Here is a 15,053-nt window from a genome sequence, read left to right as displayed (position 1 = left end):
ATCCATTTATCGACCACAGAAAGAATGGGTGAGCAGGGCCTGTGCAGAATAAACCCTCTTCAACATAGGAAAACATCCCAGCAGAGAGCACGTGATCCACTGTTGCGTCCTAAGCATTAAACAACACACCTCTGACCCTTTCACTTTCACTGGGGTTGTGAGAAGGGGCGTTATTTTGCATCTTGTTTCAGAAAGGAGTCCATGATGACAGATCCGATTTTTCCGACAACTCCTACGTACTTTCAGTGGGACCCTGGTTTGCCAAAAGGAAAGGAAAGACTGGCCACCCTCTGCCTGCAAGGCATGGCGAATGTGTTGCAGATGGCAGAGTCTGAGTGACAGAGCCTCTCCAGTAAGTGAAAAAAGTGCAAGAAGAGGTAAGTGATTGGCGTGCCTTCCCGTTTCTTTCTGGAGTTGTTAAGGTAGTGTAGAAGAGCTATTTCTCCTGGCCAGAGTGAATGGAGGTGTCGCCACCCAGTGGGATGAGGAAAAGAGAACTGCATAGCAGCAACTATTGGTCCTTGGGAGGGGGGAATGAAGGCTGCTGTTGAGAAGCAGCGTCTCCCCTGGTGACTCCTCGGTGTCATGCCCTAAGGAGGGGTCCAAGGAGGCGCAGCACATGCTGTGTGAGGTGAGGGTTGTCCATTGCACTTGAGAGTGTGACAGGCGCCGCCTGCTGGTCGTGCTAGGTTTGGTGGGGGCTGCTGCAGCCTGTGAAGACGAGAGAAGCGGGAGTAGCGGCGAGCATGGTAAATGGAGGAGTAAAAAATGTTGTTCCGTGTGGGTTGGGGCATTGTGCCTGGGGCAGTGTGGGAGTTCCCAGTGGGAGGGTGTTCCGCTGCAATTAAGAGCAGTCGGCTCCAGGCCGGTGGGCCGGGTGAGCAGAAGAGAGCTGAAAGTGCAGCCTTTCCTGCCTACGGCCATACCACCCTGAATGCGCCCGATCTCGTCCGATCTCGGAAGCTAAGCAGGGTCGGGCCTGGTTAGTACTTGGATGGGAGACCGCCTGGGAATACCAGGTGCTGTAGGCATTTTGCCTCTCGCGCACACTAGGTGGCGCACGTCTAACCTCCATTACACAGCTTCCTCGCTAATTTCATTTGACACTTTTTATTTACTACACTCTTTTTTTACTCTCTTAAAAAAAGAAAGGAAAAAGAACAGCATTAACACGAAAATACACACTTTCCCAAGGAAAACTTACAATTATTATGCACTTTACACTCGGCCCAAAGTCAAGACAGCATTTGCTCCACGACGGACAAAGGCTCCCCTAGCTAAGGCTTTGCTTTCTTGCGGTAAGCATATGTGTCAGGTCTTCAGATCAGATCTCACTTCTTGGCATCTCATTTCCTGGCAGGTCATGGGTTGTGATGCCACTTCCTGTTTTTCCAGGTGCGATTTCACACGGCCTGATGTCATGTGCCGTGATGTCATGTGCCGTGATGTCATGTGCCGTGATGTCACTTGCATAGTGTCTAACTTGGTTAGTCCCCCGACTTATTTTCTTTAAGACTTGTACCATGAATAATCCTTAGCCCCCAAGAAATAGTGCTCGAGCCTACAATTGGCAACCAAATGCAAAAAATCAGCACAGCGTGTGGGAAATCTGATAAAAGGACGATGATCTATTAGGTGTGGAAGAATGAAGTGAGTTGCAGACGCAAGTGTAATAGAGTCCAAAAGCAGAGCATTCCAGAAACAGGGAATAAAAAGAGGAAAGGTGCGTACAATTTGAGCTGTTTTAAAAGCATTCGGCAGCATTTTCCGGCATTTCCTGGCGCTGTAAGAGGTGTCCTTAACTCAACGATCCATTTATCGACCACAGAAAGAATGGGTGAGCAGGGCCTGTGCAGAATAAACCCTCTTCAACATAGGAAAACATCCCAGCAGAGAGCACGTGATCCACTGTTGCGTCCTAAGCATTAAACAACACACCTCTGACCCTTTCACTTTCACTGGGATTGTGAGAAGGGGCGTTATTTTGCATCTTGTTTCAGAAAGGAGTCCATGATGACAGATCCGATTTTTCCGACAACTCCTACGTACTTTCAGTGGGACCCTGGTTTGCCAAAAGGAAAGGAAAGACTGGCCACCCTCTGCCTGCAAGGCATGGCGAATGTGTTGCAGATGGCAGAGTCTGAGTGACAGAGCCTCTCCAGTAAGTGAAAAAAGTGCAAGAAGAGGTAAGTGATTGGCGTGCCTTCCCGTTTCTTTCTGGAGTTGTTAAGGTAGTGTAGAAGAGCTATTTCTCCTGGCCAGAGTGAATGGAGGTGTCGCCACCCAGTGGGATGAGGAAAAGAGAACTGCATAGCAGCAACTATTGGTCCTTGGGAGGGGGGAATGAAGGCTGCTGTTGAGAAGCAGCGTCTCCCCTGGTGACTCCTCGGTGTCATGCCCTAAGGAGGGGTCCAAGGAGGCGCAGCACATGCTGTGTGAGGTGAGGGTTGTCCATTGCACTTGAGAGTGTGACAGGCGCCGCCTGCTGGTCGTGCTAGGTTTGGTGGGGGCTGCTGCAGCCTGTGAAGACGAGAGAAGCGGGAGTAGCGCCGAGCATGGTAAATGGAGGAGTAAAAAATGTTGTTCCGTGTGGGTTGGGGCATTGTGCCTGGGGCAGTGTGGGAGTTCCCAGTGGGAGGGTGTTCCGCTGCAATTAAGAGCAGTCGGCTCCAGGCCGGTGGGCCGGGTGAGCAGAAGAGAGCTGAAAGTGCAGCCTTTCCTGCCTACGGCCATACCACCCTGAATGCGCCCGATCTCGTCCGATCTCGGAAGCTAAGCAGGGTCGGGCCTGGTTAGTACTTGGATGGGAGACCGCCTGGGAATACCAGGTGCTGTAGGCATTTTGCCTCTCGCACACACTAGGTGGCGCACGTCTAACCTCCATTACACAGCTTCCTCGCTAATTTCATTTTACACTTTTTATTTACTACACTCTTTTTTTACTCTCTTAAAAAAAGAAAGGAAAAAGAACAGCATTAACACGAAAATACACACTTTCCCAAGGAAAACTTACAATTATTATGCACTTTACACTCGGCCCAAAGTCAAGACAGCATTTGCTCCACGACGGACAAAGGCTCCCCTAGCTAAGGCTTTGCTTTCTTGCGGTAAGCATATGTGTCAGGTCTTCAGATCAGATCTCACTTCTTGGCATCTCATTTCCTGGCAGGTCATGGGTTGTGATGCCACTTCCTGTTTTTCCAGGTGCGATTTCACACGGCCTGATGTCATGTGCCGTGATGTCATGTGCCGTGATGTCATGTGCCGTGATGTCACTTGCATAGTGTCTAACTTGGTTAGTCCCCCGACTTATTTTCTTTAAGACTTGTACCATGAATAATCCTTAGCCCCCAAGAAATAGTGCTCGAGCCTACAATTGGCAACCAAATGCAAAAAATCAGCACAGCGTGTGGGAAATCTGATAAAAGGACGATGATCTATTAGGTGTGGAAGAATGAAGTGAGTTGCAGACGCAAGTGTAATAGAGTCCAAAAGCAGAGCATTCCAGAAACAGGGAATAAAAAGAGGAAAGGTGCGTACAATTTGAGCTGTTTTAAAAGCATTCGGCAGCATTTTCCGGCATTTCCTGGCGCTGTAAGAGGTGTCCTTAACTCAACGATCCATTTATCGACCACAGAAAGAATGGGTGAGCAGGGCCTGTGCAGAATAAACCCTCTTCAACATAGGAAAACATCCCAGCAGAGAGCACGTGATCCACTGTTGCGTCCTAAGCATTAAACAACACACCTCTGACCCTTTCACTTTCACTGGGATTGTGAGAAGGGGCGTTATTTTGCATCTTGTTTCAGAAAGGAGTCCATGATGACAGATCCGATTTTTCCGACAACTCCTACGTACTTTCAGTGGGACCCTGGTTTGCCAAAAGGAAAGGAAAGACTGGCCACCCTCTGCCTGCAAGGCATGGCGAATGTGTTGCAGATGGCAGAGTCTGAGTGACAGAGCCTCTCCAGTAAGTGAAAAAAGTGCAAGAAGAGGTAAGTGATTGGCGTGCCTTCCCGTTTCTTTCTGGAGTTGTTAAGGTAGTGTAGAAGAGCTATTTCTCCTGGCCAGAGTGAATGGAGGTGTCGCCACCCAGTGGGATGAGGAAAAGAGAACTGCATAGCAGCAACTATTGGTCCTTGGGAGGGGGGAATGAAGGCTGCTGTTGAGAAGCAGCGTCTCCCCTGGTGACTCCTCGGTGTCATGCCCTAAGGAGGGGTCCAAGGAGGCGCAGCACATGCTGTGTGAGGTGAGGGTTGTCCATTGCACTTGAGAGTGTGACAGGCGCCGCCTGCTGGTCGTGCTAGGTTTGGTGGGGGCTGCTGCAGCCTGTGAAGACGAGAGAAGCGGGAGTAGCGCCGAGCATGGTAAATGGAGGAGTAAAAAATGTTGTTCCGTGTGGGTTGGGGCATTGTGCCTGGGGCAGTGTGGGAGTTCCCAGTGGGAGGGTGTTCCGCTGCAATTAAGAGCAGTCGGCTCCAGGCCGGTGGGCCGGGTGAGCAGAAGAGAGCTGAAAGTGCAGCCTTTCCTGCCTACGGCCATACCACCCTGAATGCGCCCGATCTCTCTCGTCCGATCTCGGAAGCTAAGCAGGGTCGGGCCTGGTTAGTACTTGGATGGGAGACCGCCTGGGAATACCAGGTGCTGTAGGCATTTTGCCTCTCGCACACACTAGGTGGCGCACGTCTAACCTCCATTACACAGCTTCCTCGCTAATTTCATTTTACACTTTTTATTTACTACACTCTTTTTTTACTCTCTTAAAAAAAGAAAGGAAAAAGAACAGCATTAACACGAAAATACACACTTTCCCAAGGAAAACTTACAATTATTATGCACTTTACACTCGGCCCAAAGTCAAGACAGCATTTGCTCCACGACGGACAAAGGCTCCCCTAGCTAAGGCTTTGCTTTCTTGCGGTAAGCATATGTGTCAGGTCTTCAGATCAGATCTCACTTCTTGGCATCTCATTTCCTGGCAGGTCATGTGTTGTGATGCCACTTCCTGTTTTTCCAGGTGCGATTTCACACGGCCTGATGTCATGTGCCGTGATGTCATGTGCCGTGATGTCACTTGCATAGTGTCTAACTTGGGTAGTCCCCCGACTTATTTTCTTTAAGACTTGTACCATGAATAATCCTTAGCCCCCAAGAAATAGTGCTCGAGCCTACAATTGGCAACCAAATGCAAAAAATCAGCACAGCGTGTGGGAAATCTGATAAAAGGACGATGATCTATTAGGTGTGGAAGAATGAAGTGAGTTGCAGACGCAAGTGTAATAGAGTCCAAAAGCAGAGCATTCCAGAAACAGGGAATAAAAAGAGGAAAGGTGCGTACAATTTGAGCTGTTTTAAAAGCATTCGGCAGCATTTTCCGGCATTTCCTGGCGCTGTAAGAGGTGTCCTTAACTCAACGATCCATTTATCGACCACAGAAAGAATGGGTGAGCAGGGCCTGTGCAGAATAAACCCTCTTCAACATAGGAAAACATCCCAGCAGAGAGCACGTGATCCACTGTTGCGTCCTAAGCATTAAACAACACACCTCTGACCCTTTCACTTTCACTGGGATTGTGAGAAGGGGCGTTATTTTGCATCTTGTTTCAGAAAGGAGTCCATGATGACAGATCCGATTTTTCCGACAACTCCTACGTACTTTCAGTGGGACCCTGGTTTGCCAAAAGGAAAGGAAAGACTGGCCACCCTCTGCCTGCAAGGCATGGCGAATGTGTTGCAGATGGCAGAGTCTGAGTGACAGAGCCTCTCCAGTAAGTGAAAAAAGTGCAAGAAGAGGTAAGTGATTGGCGTGCCTTCCCGTTTCTTTCTGGAGTTGTTAAGGTAGTGTAGAAGAGCTATTTCTCCTGGCCAGAGTGAATGGAGGTGTCGCCACCCAGTGGGATGAGGAAAAGAGAACTGCATAGCAGCAACTATTGGTCCTTGGGAGGGGGGAATGAAGGCTGCTGTTGAGAAGCAGCGTCTCCCCTGGTGACTCCTCGGTGTCATGCCCTAAGGAGGGGTCCAAGGAGGCGCAGCACATGCTGTGTGAGGTGAGGGTTGTCCATTGCACTTGAGAGTGTGACAGGCGCCGCCTGCTGGTCGTGCTAGGTTTGGTGGGGGCTGCTGCAGCCTGTGAAGACGAGAGAAGCGGGAGTAGCGGCGAGCATGGTAAATGGAGGAGTAAAAAATGTTGTTCCGTGTGGGTTGGGGCATTGTGCCTGGGGCAGTGTGGGAGTTCCCAGTGGGAGGGTGTTCCGCTGCAATTAAGAGCAGTCGGCTCCAGGCCGGTGGGCCGGGTGAGCAGAAGAGAGCTGAAAGTGCAGCCTTTCCTGCCTACGGCCATACCACCCTGAATGCGCCCGATCTCTCTCGTCCGATCTCGGAAGCTAAGCAGGGTCGGGCCTAGTTAGTACTTGGATGGGAGACCACCTGGGAATACCAGGTGCTGTAGGCATTTTGCCTCTCGCACACACTAGGTGGCGCACGTCTAACCTCCATTACACAGCTTCCTCGCTAATTTCATTTTACACTTTTTATTTACTACACTCTTTTTTTACTCTCTTAAAAAAAGAAAGGAAAAAGAACAGCATTAACACGAAAATACACACTTTCCCAAGGAAAACTTACAATTATTATGCACTTTACACTCGGCCCAAAGTCAAGACAGCATTTGCTCCACGACGGACAAAGGCTCCCCTAGCTAAGGCTTTGCTTTCTTGCGGTAAGCATATGTGTCAGGTCTTCAGATCAGATCTCACTTCTTGGCATCTCATTTCCTGGCAGGTCATGTGTTGTGATGCCACTTCCTGTTTTTCCAGGTGCGATTTCACACGGCCTGATGTCATGTGCCGTGATGTCATGTGCCGTGATGTCACTTGCATAGTGTCTAACTTGGGTAGTCCCCCGACTTATTTTCTTTAAGACTTGTACCATGAATAATCCTTAGCCCCCAAGAAATAGTGCTCGAGCCTACAATTGGCAACCAAATGCAAAAAATCAGCACAGCGTGTGGGAAATCTGATAAAAGGACGATGATCTATTAGGTGTGGAAGAATGAAGTGAGTTGCAGACGCAAGTGTAATAGAGTCCAAAAGCAGAGCATTCCAGAAACAGGGAATAAAAAGAGGAAAGGTGCGTACAATTTGAGCTGTTTTAAAAGCATTCGGCAGCATTTTCCGGCATTTCCTGGCGCTGTAAGAGGTGTCCTTAACTCAACGATCCATTTATCGACCACAGAAAGAATGGGTGAGCAGGGCCTGTGCAGAATAAACCCTCTTCAACATAGGAAAACATCCCAGCAGAGAGCACGTGATCCACTGTTGCGTCCTAAGCATTAAACAACACACCTCTGACCCTTTCACTTTCACTGGGATTGTGAGAAGGGGCGTTATTTTGCATCTTGTTTCAGAAAGGAGTCCATGATGACAGATCCGATTTTTCCGACAACTCCTACGTACTTTCAGTGGGACCCTGGTTTGCCAAAAGGAAAGGAAAGACTGGCCACCCTCTGCCTGCAAGGCATGGCGAATGTGTTGCAGATGGCAGAGTCTGAGTGACAGAGCCTCTCCAGTAAGTGAAAAAAGTGCAAGAAGAGGTAAGTGATTGGCGTGCCTTCCCGTTTCTTTCTGGAGTTGTTAAGGTAGTGTAGAAGAGCTATTTCTCCTGGCCAGAGTGAATGGAGGTGTCGCCACCCAGTGGGATGAGGAAAAGAGAACTGCATAGCAGCAACTATTGGTCCTTGGGAGGGGGGAATGAAGGCTGCTGTTGAGAAGCAGCGTCTCCCCTGGTGACTCCTCGGTGTCATGCCCTAAGGAGGGGTCCAAGGAGGCGCAGCACATGCTGTGTGAGGTGAGGGTTGTCCATTGCACTTGAGAGTGTGACAGGCGCCGCCTGCTGGTCGTGCTAGGTTTGGTGGGGGCTGCTGCAGCCTGTGAAGACGAGAGAAGCGGGAGTAGCGCCGAGCATGGTAAATGGAGGAGTAAAAAATGTTGTTCCGTGTGGGTTGGGGCATTGTGCCTGGGGCAGTGTGGGAGTTCCCAGTGGGAGGGTGTTCCGCTGCAATTAAGAGCAGTCGGCTCCAGGCCGGTGGGCCGGGTGAGCAGAAGAGAGCTGAAAGTGCAGCCTTTCCTGCCTACGGCCATACCACCCTGAATGCGCCCGATCTCGTCCGATCTCGGAAGCTAAGCAGGGTCGGGCCTGGTTAGTACTTGGATGGGAGACCGCCTGGGAATACCAGGTGCTGTAGGCATTTTGCCTCTCGCGCACACTAGGTGGCGCACGTCTAACCTCCATTACACAGCTTCCTCGCTAATTTCATTTTACACTTTTTATTTACTACACTCTTTTTTTACTCTCTTAAAAAAAGAAAGGAAAAAGAACAGCATTAACACGAAAATACACACTTTCCCAAGGAAAACTTACAATTATTATGCACTTTACACTCGGCCCAAAGTCAAGACAGCATTTGCTCCACGACGGACAAAGGCTCCCCTAGCTAAGGCTTTGCTTTCTTGCGGTAAGCATATGTGTCAGGTCTTCAGATCAGATCTCACTTCTTGGCATCTCATTTCCTGGCAGGTCATGGGTTGTGATGCCACTTCCTGTTTTTCCAGGTGCGATTTCACACGGCCTGATGTCATGTGCCGTGATGTCATGTGCCGTGATGTCATGTGCCGTGATGTCACTTGCATAGTGTCTAACTTGGTTAGTCCCCCGACTTATTTTCTTTAAGACTTGTACCATGAATAATCCTTAGCCCCCAAGAAATAGTGCTCGAGCCTACAATTGGCAACCAAATGCAAAAAATCAGCACAGCGTGTGGGAAATCTGATAAAAGGACCATGATCTATTAGGTGTGGAAGAATGAAGTGAGTTGCAGACGCAAGTGTAATAGAGTCCAAAAGCAGAGCATTCCAGAAACAGGGAATAAAAAGAGGAAAGGTGCGTACAATTTGAGCTGTTTTAAAAGCATTCGGCAGCATTTTCCGGCATTTCCTGGCGCTGTAAGAGGTGTCCTTAACTCAACGATCCATTTATCGACCACAGAAAGAATGGGTGAGCAGGGCCTGTGCAGAATAAACCCTCTTCAACATAGGAAAACATCCCAGCAGAGAGCACGTGATCCACTGTTGCGTCCTAAGCATTAAACAACACACCTCTGACCCTTTCACTTTCACTGGGATTGTGAGAAGGGGCGTTATTTTGCATCTTGTTTCAGAAAGGAGTCCATGATGACAGATCCGATTTTTCCGACAACTCCTACGTACTTTCAGTGGGACCCTGGTTTGCCAAAAGGAAAGGAAAGACTGGCCACCCTCTGCCTGCAAGGCATGGCGAATGTGTTGCAGATGGCAGAGTCTGAGTGACAGAGCCTCTCCAGTAAGTGAAAAAAGTGCAAGAAGAGGTAAGTGATTGGCGTGCCTTCCCGTTTCTTTCTGGAGTTGTTAAGGTAGTGTAGAAGAGCTATTTCTCCTGGCCAGAGTGAATGGAGGTGTCGCCACCCAGTGGGATGAGGAAAAGAGAACTGCATAGCAGCAACTATTGGTCCTTGGGAGGGGGGAATGAAGGCTGCTGTTGAGAAGCAGCGTCTCCCCTGGTGACTCCTCGGTGTCATGCCCTAAGGAGGGGTCCAAGGAGGCGCAGCACATGCTGTGTGAGGTGAGGGTTGTCCATTGCACTTGAGAGTGTGACAGGCGCCGCCTGCTGGTCGTGCTAGGTTTGGTGGGGGCTGCTGCAGCCTGTGAAGACGAGAGAAGCGGGAGTAGCGCCGAGCATGGTAAATGGAGGAGTAAAAAATGTTGTTCCGTGTGGGTTGGGGCATTGTGCCTGGGGCAGTGTGGGAGTTCCCAGTGGGAGGGTGTTCCGCTGCAATTAAGAGCAGTCGGCTCCAGGCCGGTGGGCCGGGTGAGCAGAAGAGAGCTGAAAGTGCAGCCTTTCCTGCCTACGGCCATACCACCCTGAATGCGCCCGATCTCTCTCGTCCGATCTCGGAAGCTAAGCAGGGTCGGGCCTGGTTAGTACTTGGATGGGAGACCGCCTGGGAATACCAGGTGCTGTAGGCATTTTGCCTCTCGCACACACTAGGTGGCGCACGTCTAACCTCCATTACACAGCTTCCTCGCTAATTTCATTTTACACTTTTTATTTACTACACTCTTTTTTTACTCTCTTAAAAAAAGAAAGGAAAAAGAACAGCATTAACACGAAAATACACACTTTCCCAAGGAAAACTTACAATTATTATGCACTTTACACTCGGCCCAAAGTCAAGACAGCATTTGCTCCACGACGGACAAAGGCTCCCCTAGCTAAGGCTTTGCTTTCTTGCGGTAAGCATATGTGTCAGGTCTTCAGATCAGATCTCACTTCTTGGCATCTCATTTCCTGGCAGGTCATGTGTTGTGATGCCACTTCCTGTTTTTCCAGGTGCGATTTCACACGGCCTGATGTCATGTGCCGTGATGTCATGTGCCGTGATGTCACTTGCATAGTGTCTAACTTGGGTAGTCCCCCGACTTATTTTCTTTAAGACTTGTACCATGAATAATCCTTAGCCCCCAAGAAATAGTGCTCGAGCCTACAATTGGCAACCAAATGCAAAAAATCAGCACAGCGTGTGGGAAATCTGATAAAAGGACGATGATCTATTAGGTGTGGAAGAATGAAGTGAGTTGCAGACGCAAGTGTAATAGAGTCCAAAAGCAGAGCATTCCAGAAACAGGGAATAAAAAGAGGAAAGGTGCGTACAATTTGAGCTGTTTTAAAAGCATTCGGCAGCATTTTCCGGCATTTCCTGGCGCTGTAAGAGGTGTCCTTAACTCAACGATCCATTTATCGACCACAGAAAGAATGGGTGAGCAGGGCCTGTGCAGAATAAACCCTCTTCAACATAGGAAAACATCCCAGCAGAGAGCACGTGATCCACTGTTGCGTCCTAAGCATTAAACAACACACCTCTGACCCTTTCACTTTCACTGGGATTGTGAGAAGGGGCGTTATTTTGCATCTTGTTTCAGAAAGGAGTCCATGATGACAGATCCGATTTTTCCGACAACTCCTACGTACTTTCAGTGGGACCCTGGTTTGCCAAAAGGAAAGGAAAGACTGGCCACCCTCTGCCTGCAAGGCATGGCGAATGTGTTGCAGATGGCAGAGTCTGAGTGACAGAGCCTCTCCAGTAAGTGAAAAAAGTGCAAGAAGAGGTAAGTGATTGGCGTGCCTTCCCGTTTCTTTCTGGAGTTGTTAAGGTAGTGTAGAAGAGCTATTTCTCCTGGCCAGAGTGAATGGAGGTGTCGCCACCCAGTGGGATGAGGAAAAGAGAACTGCATAGCAGCAACTATTGGTCCTTGGGAGGGGGGAATGAAGGCTGCTGTTGAGAAGCAGCGTCTCCCCTGGTGACTCCTCGGTGTCATGCCCTAAGGAGGGGTCCAAGGAGGCGCAGCACATGCTGTGTGAGGTGAGGGTTGTCCATTGCACTTGAGAGTGTGACAGGCGCCGCCTGCTGGTCGTGCTAGGTTTGGTGGGGGCTGCTGCAGCCTGTGAAGACGAGAGAAGCGGGAGTAGCGCCGAGCATGGTAAATGGAGGAGTAAAAAATGTTGTTCCGTGTGGGTTGGGGCATTGTGCCTGGGGCAGTGTGGGAGTTCCCAGTGGGAGGGTGTTCCGCTGCAATTAAGAGCAGTCGGCTCCAGGCCGGTGGGCCGGGTGAGCAGAAGAGAGCTGAAAGTGCAGCCTTTCCTGCCTACGGCCATACCACCCTGAATGCGCCCGATCTCGTCCGATCTCGGAAGCTAAGCAGGGTCGGGCCTGGTTAGTACTTGGATGGGAGACCGCCTGGGAATACCAGGTGCTGTAGGCATTTTGCCTCTCGCGCACACTAGGTGGCGCACGTCTAACCTCCATTACACAGCTTCCTCGCTAATTTCATTTTACACTTTTTATTTACTACACTCTTTTTTTACTCTCTTAAAAAAAGAAAGGAAAAAGAACAGCATTAACACGAAAATACACACTTTCCCAAGGAAAACTTACAATTATTATGCACTTTACACTCGGCCCAAAGTCAAGACAGCATTTGCTCCACGACGGACAAAGGCTCCCCTAGCTAAGGCTTTGCTTTCTTGCGGTAAGCATATGTGTCAGGTCTTCAGATCAGATCTCACTTCTTGGCATCTCATTTCCTGGCAGGTCATGGGTTGTGATGCCACTTCCTGTTTTTCCAGGTGCGATTTCACACGGCCTGATGTCATGTGCCGTGATGTCATGTGCCGTGATGTCATGTGCCGTGATGTCACTTGCATAGTGTCTAACTTGGTTAGTCCCCCGACTTATTTTCTTTAAGACTTGTACCATGAATAATCCTTAGCCCCCAAGAAATAGTGCTCGAGCCTACAATTGGCAACCAAATGCAAAAAATCAGCACAGCGTGTGGGAAATCTGATAAAAGGACCATGATCTATTAGGTGTGGAAGAATGAAGTGAGTTGCAGACGCAAGTGTAATAGAGTCCAAAAGCAGAGCATTCCAGAAACAGGGAATAAAAAGAGGAAAGGTGCGTACAATTTGAGCTGTTTTAAAAGCATTCGGCAGCATTTTCCGGCATTTCCTGGCGCTGTAAGAGGTGTCCTTAACTCAACGATCCATTTATCGACCACAGAAAGAATGGGTGAGCAGGGCCTGTGCAGAATAAACCCTCTTCAACATAGGAAAACATCCCAGCAGAGAGCACGTGATCCACTGTTGCGTCCTAAGCATTAAACAACACACCTCTGACCCTTTCACTTTCACTGGGATTGTGAGAAGGGGCGTTATTTTGCATCTTGTTTCAGAAAGGAGTCCATGATGACAGATCCGATTTTTCCGACAACTCCTACGTACTTTCAGTGGGACCCTGGTTTGCCAAAAGGAAAGGAAAGACTGGCCACCCTCTGCCTGCAAGGCATGGCGAATGTGTTGCAGATGGCAGAGTCTGAGTGACAGAGCCTCTCCAGTAAGTGAAAAAAGTGCAAGAAGAGGTAAGTGATTGGCGTGCCTTCCCGTTTCTTTCTGGAGTTGTTAAGGTAGTGTAGAAGAGCTATTTCTCCTGGCCAGAGTGAATGGAGGTGTCGCCACCCAGTGGGATGAGGAAAAGAGAACTGCATAGCAGCAACTATTGGTCCTTGGGAGGGGGGAATGAAGGCTGCTGTTGAGAAGCAGCGTCTCCCCTGGTGACTCCTCGGTGTCATGCCCTAAGGAGGGGTCCAAGGAGGCGCAGCACATGCTGTGTGAGGTGAGGGTTGTCCATTGCACTTGAGAGTGTGACAGGCGCCGCCTGCTGGTCGTGCTAGGTTTGGTGGGGGCTGCTGCAGCCTGTGAAGACGAGAGAAGCGGGAGTAGCGCCGAGCATGGTAAATGGAGGAGTAAAAAATGTTGTTCCGTGTGGGTTGGGGCATTGTGCCTGGGGCAGTGTGGGAGTTCCCAGTGGGAGGGTGTTCCGCTGCAATTAAGAGCAGTCGGCTCCAGGCCGGTGGGCCGGGTGAGCAGAAGAGAGCTGAAAGTGCAGCCTTTCCTGCCTACGGCCATACCACCCTGAATGCGCCCGATCTCTCTCGTCCGATCTCGGAAGCTAAGCAGGGTCGGGCCTGGTTAGTACTTGGATGGGAGACCGCCTGGGAATACCAGGTGCTGTAGGCATTTTGCCTCTCGCACACACTAGGTGGCGCACGTCTAACCTCCATTACACAGCTTCCTCGCTAATTTCATTTTACACTTTTTATTTACTACACTCTTTTTTTACTCTCTTAAAAAAAGAAAGGAAAAAGAACAGCATTAACACGAAAATACACACTTTCCCAAGGAAAACTTACAATTATTATGCACTTTACACTCGGCCCAAAGTCAAGACAGCATTTGCTCCACGACGGACAAAGGCTCCCCTAGCTAAGGCTTTGCTTTCTTGCGGTAAGCATATGTGTCAGGTCTTCAGATCAGATCTCACTTCTTGGCATCTCATTTCCTGGCAGGTCATGGGTTGTGATGCCACTTCCTGTTTTTCCAGGTGCGATTTCACACGGCCTGATGTCATGTGCCGTGATGTCATGTGCCGTGATGTCACTTGCATAGTGTCTAACTTGGTTAGTCCCCCGACTTATTTTCTTTAAGACTTGTACCATGAATAATCCTTAGCCCCCAAGAAATAGTGCTCGAGCCTACAATTGGCAACCAAATGCAAAAAATCAGCACAGCGTGTGGGAAATCTGATAAAAGGACGATGATCTATTAGGTGTGGAAGAATGAAGTGAGTTGCAGACGCAAGTGTAATAGAGTCCAAAAGCAGAGCATTCCAGAAACAGGGAATAAAAAGAGGAAAGGTGCGTACAATTTGAGCTGTTTTAAAAGCATTCGGCAGCATTTTCCGGCATTTCCTGGCGCTGTAAGAGGTGTCCTTAACTCAACGATCCATTTATCGACCACAGAAAGAATGGGTGAGCAGGGCCTGTGCAGAATAAACCCTCTTCAACATAGGAAAACATCCCAGCAGAGAGCACGTGATCCACTGTTGCGTCCTAAGCATTAAACAACACACCTCTGACCCTTTCACTTTCACTGGGATTGTGAGAAGGGGCGTTATTTTGCATCTTGTTTCAGAAAGGAGTCCATGATGACAGATCCGATTTTTCCGACAACTCCTACGTACTTTCAGTGGGACCCTGGTTTGCCAAAAGGAAAGGAAAGACTGGCCACCCTCTGCCTGCAAGGCATGGCGAATGTGTTGCAGATGGCAGAGTCTGAGTGACAGAGCCTCTCCAGTAAGTGAAAAAAGTGCAAGAAGAGGTAAGTGATTGGCGTGCCTTCCCGTTTCTTTCTGGAGTTGTTAAGGTAGTGTAGAAGAGCTATTTCTCCTGGCCAGAGTGAATGGAGGTGTCGCCACCCAGTGGGATGAGGAAAAGAGAACTGCATAGCAGCAACTATTGGTCCTTGGGAGGGGGGAATGAAGGCTGCTGTTGAGAAGCAGCGTCTCCCCTGGTGACTCCTCGGTGTCATGCCCTAAGGAGGGGTCCAAGGAGGCGCAGCACATGCTG

At 49.4% G+C, this 15,053-nt stretch overlaps 8 non-coding genes across 8 annotated transcripts; all 8 read left to right on the top strand.

The window, feature by feature from the left end:
- Positions 1–912: 912 nt before the first annotated feature.
- On the top strand, positions 913–1,031 carry LOC138276426 (5S ribosomal RNA). The gene has a single exon (XR_011200595.1). It is a non-coding gene; the product is annotated as a 5S ribosomal RNA (ribosomal RNA).
- A 1,690-nt stretch (positions 1,032–2,721) lies between these two features.
- Positions 2,722–2,840, top strand: LOC138276425 (5S ribosomal RNA). The gene has a single exon (XR_011200594.1). It is a non-coding gene; the product is annotated as a 5S ribosomal RNA (ribosomal RNA).
- Positions 2,841–4,530: 1,690 nt separating this feature from the next.
- LOC138276454 (5S ribosomal RNA) lies at positions 4,531–4,653 on the top strand. Its single transcript, XR_011200622.1, has one exon. It is a non-coding gene; the product is annotated as a 5S ribosomal RNA (ribosomal RNA).
- A 1,675-nt stretch (positions 4,654–6,328) lies between these two features.
- LOC138276459 (5S ribosomal RNA) lies at positions 6,329–6,451 on the top strand. The gene has a single exon (XR_011200627.1). It is a non-coding gene; the product is annotated as a 5S ribosomal RNA (ribosomal RNA).
- Positions 6,452–8,126: 1,675 nt separating this feature from the next.
- Positions 8,127–8,245, top strand: LOC138276423 (5S ribosomal RNA). The gene has a single exon (XR_011200592.1). It is a non-coding gene; the product is annotated as a 5S ribosomal RNA (ribosomal RNA).
- Positions 8,246–9,935: 1,690 nt separating this feature from the next.
- On the top strand, positions 9,936–10,058 carry LOC138276453 (5S ribosomal RNA). Its single transcript, XR_011200621.1, has one exon. It is a non-coding gene; the product is annotated as a 5S ribosomal RNA (ribosomal RNA).
- Positions 10,059–11,733: 1,675 nt separating this feature from the next.
- On the top strand, positions 11,734–11,852 carry LOC138276422 (5S ribosomal RNA). Its single transcript, XR_011200591.1, has one exon. It is a non-coding gene; the product is annotated as a 5S ribosomal RNA (ribosomal RNA).
- Positions 11,853–13,542: 1,690 nt separating this feature from the next.
- Positions 13,543–13,665, top strand: LOC138276452 (5S ribosomal RNA). Its single transcript, XR_011200620.1, has one exon. It is a non-coding gene; the product is annotated as a 5S ribosomal RNA (ribosomal RNA).
- Positions 13,666–15,053: the final 1,388 nt, after the last annotated feature.

This window comes from Pleurodeles waltl, unplaced genomic scaffold (genome assembly GCF_031143425.1).
Source record: "Pleurodeles waltl isolate 20211129_DDA unplaced genomic scaffold, aPleWal1.hap1.20221129 scaffold_388, whole genome shotgun sequence".
In the NCBI taxonomy this organism is placed as follows: Eukaryota; Metazoa; Chordata; class Amphibia; order Caudata; family Salamandridae; genus Pleurodeles; species Pleurodeles waltl.
The sequence above is the reverse complement of the archived record's forward strand: the minus strand, read 5'-3'. Positions and strand labels throughout refer to the sequence as shown.